Source organism: Alosa alosa, chromosome 21, assembly GCF_017589495.1.
Source record: "Alosa alosa isolate M-15738 ecotype Scorff River chromosome 21, AALO_Geno_1.1, whole genome shotgun sequence".
Lineage (NCBI taxonomy): Eukaryota > Metazoa > Chordata > Actinopteri > Clupeiformes > Clupeidae > Alosa > Alosa alosa.
Genome location: NC_063209.1, coordinates 11752973 through 11758988, shown reverse-complemented (window position 1 = coordinate 11758988; position 6016 = coordinate 11752973).

Here is a 6016-nt window from a genome sequence, read left to right as displayed (position 1 = left end):
TCAGTCTGATTACGATTTGGCAAAAAGCCAAAATGGGGGTCAACCTAGGACAAATTGCAACAGAAGCAAACCCAACTGATTTTGAGTAAGGAAAAAAAAGCCCCAAAGAATCCCATTAGGGGAACGTTTCGAAAAAGACTTAAATAGGCTAAAATATTTAACCTTTAGATATCACCATGAAAATTACTGAGTTGATTACTTACCCTATTCACGTGAGAAAAAGAATGAATAGGCTATATTTGGGTCTTTTTCGAAACTTCCCCAAATGGGGTGGGCATATTTTGATTAGGCCTACTGTCATAGCATTATGATTATGAGAAAATAGGCTAGGCCATGAGCTAGGCTATCTCATTAAAACACATAAATCACATATAAAATATAAAATGCATTTACATATTTATTTGCTGTTTCTTTACTCTGGCCATCACTCCAGTCCTCTCACCTCTTCTTGGTAGGCTATTTCCTTGATCTTAGTTTCAGGCACATTACAGTTAGGCAAAGCCTGGTGACAAGTTTGGAGACAAGTTTGCTCAGTAGGCCTACTAAACCTTCTAACCACCTTAGTGCACCAGTAATTGACAATTGGCTATATTTTGCCAGTTAGGCTGGAGATCATAGAAATTACATGTAATCAGCCTTTGTCAGAAAACAGACTTTTTAAACCCATGATTTCAGAGAAACAAACAGATGGTCCAAATAGAATATTAATAGGCTTTTTTTTTCTTTGTTTTTTTAAACATATTCCCAGCCAAACTGTCTGGACCTTTTGCAATTAGATGGCAACTGCAAGACACTCTTCTACTGATTTATTTATTGTATAATCAAACAGTAAGTGAACTGTGACTTCTTTGTTGTGACATATCACATTCCATGAAGGGTAACAAGATGCTGTAGTTCATAATTGGATGGAAGTTACTAAAGAGACATTTCATTTGAAATTAAGTAACTATGATTTATTGAACTAAAACTGATGTTCTTTGGTGTTTTTGAGCTTGTTTTAAGCAACCTATTTTTTTTTAATATTGTTTAGTGAAATTGATTGCAGAAAGTAAAAAGTAAATGCTAGCCTATAATACTGTTTTGCCATTTTTATTGATAAGATGTGCTTCCATAAATAAGTGGAGGCTTGCTGTATTTTCATGCATTTAAATAGGTAACATCACACATCACATATTAACAAAATGATGCAGTTAAGTAAATCTGCATATATGGACTTAGTGCAGGGAAACATGTTTTCTTTGGGTATGTCAGTTAGGAACTGCCATTTCACGATCAAACAGAGAAAAAATACCTCCGGTACTTTCTGCCAGCATAGACATTTCTTTTCTGAACAGGACAATTTTTCTGAAAATTGAATATAGTGCATTGTGTGGTTTGCCACCCAGCACATGACCTGTGACTGATTTATGCTTAGAACGGATGACAGCGACTCCCATCCTACATCCATCTCCTTTTGAGTCATTAGATGGAAGGCAATCTGTGCAGGATGATTGGGGACAGTCAGAATGGCTCCTCCACCAACTGAATGATCAGCCCAGGCTGTTTTGGGGGGGAAATCCCCATGCTTTTTTTTTATTATTTCTGGTTGATTTATCCCTCACGAGATAATGTCAAAAGATGGCTAAATAGGTCATGTGTTTACTGTGAAAAACAAAATCCTGTAAAATCCAAAAAATTTCACTAACGGCCATTATATACAGTAGGTTTTCCTGCAAAACCCAGGGTGACAGATTACATGATTGAATTATGTTAAAGTTGTGGTATGCAAATGTAAGCTACATATTTTTGTAGCATTTCTATTTTCTCAGATCTCCCATTGCATCAATTACTTCATTGTTCTTGGAAGAACAATATATATCAGTCGATTTGAAAGAATGTAGACAAATTAGTTCCTGCTCTTGTAGAAGAGAGAGCAGGCTTACTTTGAATTCTATTCTTGAGACTTGTATTTCTAAGAATTCACATTGAGCTCCTGGAGAGGAAACTCCACAAACTCGAAGAACTGCATGAATTACAGATAATTCACAAGCAAACATAATGAGTACATTGCTAAGCTTATGTGAAGTTTAGATCTGGCATTTACAAGAGCTTCAGCAAAGCCTTCATATCCAATCTATGGTTATTGAGCGCCACCCAGTGGTCAATAACAAGAGTAGATTATTTTGAAATAATGAAAAATTTATTAGAAATTATGTCCTAAAATAATGTCTAAAGCTGAGGTCTTAAAGATAAAAATGGCTTACCAAAAATGCTTTATAAAGATATTTAATACAAAAGGTAAACTGAAATATAATATCAAAATGTTATATATTTTAGCATGTAATGTGTATGGCCAGTAGATGGCATATTAGGACCCACCTGCCTTTCAGCAATGATGACTAACAATCTGTGAGTCAATTAGAGATCCAAATACATTTTTTTATTAAATAATTGTCTATATCTGATGTTATCTGTCTGTAAAGTTTTTCCTCCTCAAATCAGTACAGTAATTTCCTGTGTATTAGCCACACTGTGTAACCGCAGGACAGTGTTTTATGCAAGTTACTGTAAAAAAAAAAAACATATTAATACCAGTATAAGTATATATACTCTTTTGATTCCATGAGGGAAATTTGATGTCTGCATTTATCCCAATCCGTGAATTAGTATTAGTGAAACACAGTGAGGTGAAGCACACAATAATCCCGGCACATTAACCTCTTAGCTGAAGAAATTTTGCAAAATCAATGTATAAACCTCGGCTTATAGTTGGGAAATTACAGTAGCCTCATTGATAATGCAGGTGAGCGCACTACCTGTGTCCTACAGTTTGATGGTATGGAGGACTGTGTGTGTGTGCGCACACATGTGTTTATGTGTGTGTGTGTGTGTGTGTCTGTGTATGTGATAAGCTTCTTGGACATGTGAAAAGTAGACATGATGGACAAAAGAAGACAGCAGTTCAGACGCAGAGCCATTCCAAACCTATAACATCAGGTCATAGTGCAGAGGAATTTCATTTATTGAAGTCTTACAACTGAAGTTTACAATCAGTATTTATTATATAGATATATAATATTTGTTTACTGTATATGAAACCAAAAAAGGCTACTTTAGGAAGAATAAATGTCACTTTCTTTTTTTTCTGTTTTTTTTTCTGTATATTTTCTCTTCATTTAATGTACAGTATAACAGTTAGCTATAGCAATATCCTTGAAAAAGAGCAATATGTTCCTTTTTTTAATGTCGCAGTGCAACTTACATCATACACAGCTGTGCAGTGTACCAAGAGGTTGCGGCCTCTGAAAAAACACACAGTGGAATCCCATTCGGAAAAGTTGGAGACACGGTAGCATGACAGCTTGTGTCTTAAACGCGATGTTATTATAATTCACATACTCTCTACCGCCAGACCATAAGCTCAGAGTAACTCGGTTAAAGGAAAAGAGACAGAGCAGTAAACTAGCGCACTGATGAGGAAGGAGAGGGGAGTGAACCGAGGCAGCAGTGATAGATCGTATATCCAGAGATACATTTGTTGTTGCAGATTAACCTGAAGTTTGAGGAGAACTCGAACAGGTCATTAAAGACAAGTGGTGCAGTTAACACATATATAACGATACATTGAGATGTGCTTTCTTATTTTTTTTTTCTTCAAATTAATAAATAAATAAATAAATAAAATAAAATGAAGATGTCCAAAAATAAAAAACAACAACAAATAATTCAGTGCTTCACCATTTTTTTGTTGCTTAAAATAGTGTGTAGGCTACTGTATGCTTTACGATCATCTCTCGTTCTCTCTCTCTCTCTCTCTCTCTCTCTCTCTCTCTCTTCTCGATTTGCTGTCTGGCAATGGATTAGAAAAACCCAGAAGAAAAAAATAGAACAGCAAAGGTTTCATGCCCAGGTGGCAGTAGGTACAGTAGGATGCCAGCCTCTTCCAGCTGGTATGATCTGCATGGCACCTTCTTACGCCACTGTTCGTGTGTTCTCTCATCACACACACACACACACACATCTGACACAAGGCCAGTGTCAAAATCATACCATACTGTACTTATCACGTTCCACTGGAGCCAGTGCTTCTTTCTGCGACTGCTCCATGATCAGGCTTTCTCAAATTCAGTGCAAACCCTTTCAATGCTAAACTTTTCATGCTTACAATAACAGCTGGATCTCTGAATGTCTGATGAACTAGACTCACATAATATCAATACTCACACCCCTAAAAGATCAGACATTTTGGTTAATTAAAAACACAACCTTGGCTTTCCCTTTCGGTGTAAAAATGTAAGACTCAACAAATCCCCATTCATCTACAGGTATGTGCTACATTTGTTCTATGGTATTTTTGCATCCAAATAGACGTTCTTCTTGGCACCAACTTTTAAACGACTCACTAATTTGCAGTCATCTGTACTATCTATTTGGATTAATTCGGGCACTCTGCATAACCTTGGTATATAATAGATCATTTTCATTGTCTGAATACTTACATATATATATGGTACATAAATAAATTTTGATGCATTCTTTATATATTCTTTTCTGATAGACTGTACACGACTCTTACATTGAATCTCTGGTAAATGAGATAGTATAGGTATCTTTAGATTGTTTAGCAGTCAGAGTTTGGCTAAGTAAAGATAGACCCTGTGACAGAGTGACAGTTATATAGAAAGTGCATTCTTCAAGTGCAACCTGTCCTGTACTCTATAGCAAGATACAATTGTCTCTCATCCTAACCCCAAGTACCAGCTAGCTAAGACGCGACTTCGCTATCCAACATTGGCTACCAAACACTGAAATATCTCAGAGCCTCTGCTGATGTGTGAGAACACAAATACCAATAGGTGGGTCAGTCTCTGACGACATGAGGGGTGGAGGACTTTGCTTCGTACCGAAGAAACAACCGAAGTTGGGTGGAGAGGAGGGCTAGGGCCGCCTGGGAGCGTTCCTGTCTCGACCGCTTGGCAGTAGTCCGTGACAGAAGTTGGTCAGCACTTTAAAGCAACAGGTAACCTATGTTTTTAAAGTTCTTTTTTCTTTTTACTTCTCTGTTTTTTTTTCTATTTTTCTCTACTTTTCTAGAAACAAACTAAAACAAACAAACAAACAAAAAGATCTCTCTCTCTCTCATATTCTGTGCAGACACAGAATCGCAAAAAAAGATTGCATTCACAAGAATACGTCACAGTTTTTTTTGTGTCTGTGGACTTTTTCAACAGTGGCTACTTCTACAGTAAGCAATCATTAAGGTCTTTATTTCTCTTTTCCAGGTCGACTGAAGTGCAGGGGGCTCGCCTGTGTCCAGTTGTGTCCAGTGAGAGGTTTGAGTAGGATCCACACTCCGGCTCATTTTGAATTCAGCAGAGGTGTCCATGGGGAGAGTCCACAGTTAGACGAGCAGGCAAGGCAGGGCGTTCCGAGGGAAGGAGGGAGAGCTGGGAATCCGGCTCTGTACAAAAAAGTACAGTGTTGTGGCAGAAATGCTTTACTTCTGTATTGCTACTATATCCAACCCCCCTATCCCCCATTCCCACCCCATCTAAAAAAGAACATAGAGGAATAAATGAAAAAAGTAAGTCTCACACTCCCACATGCCAAAAGATCTAAAGAAAACAAGAGTAAAGAAATTGTAATTATGATCAAGGTCGCAACTGAGCTAGATATTTCTACAACTCTGAGTTCGACAAACTAAGAGAAATAAAGAGGAAGAGTACTACTTTCTCTTCAGGCATGCATTAGGCACCCTTTGGGGCTTTCCACGGACTGTGGGGAGTCCACAGTATGCACTCTGGAGCTGCTAGGACCCAGTGCTGTATGTACACTTCTTACAGTGGTTGGTTGGTCGGTCGGTCACATCGGGTGTGGAACAACAGAAAGAAAAGAAAAGAAATTAAAAAAAGAACATAGACAGACAGTAGTGTAAGAGAAAAAGAAAGAAAGAGTTTTAAAGGTGAATTTAAGAGGCGACGGTTGGGGGTTGGGGGGGGGGTGGTGGCAGAGTGGCATCCTCTGGCTGTCACCCCCC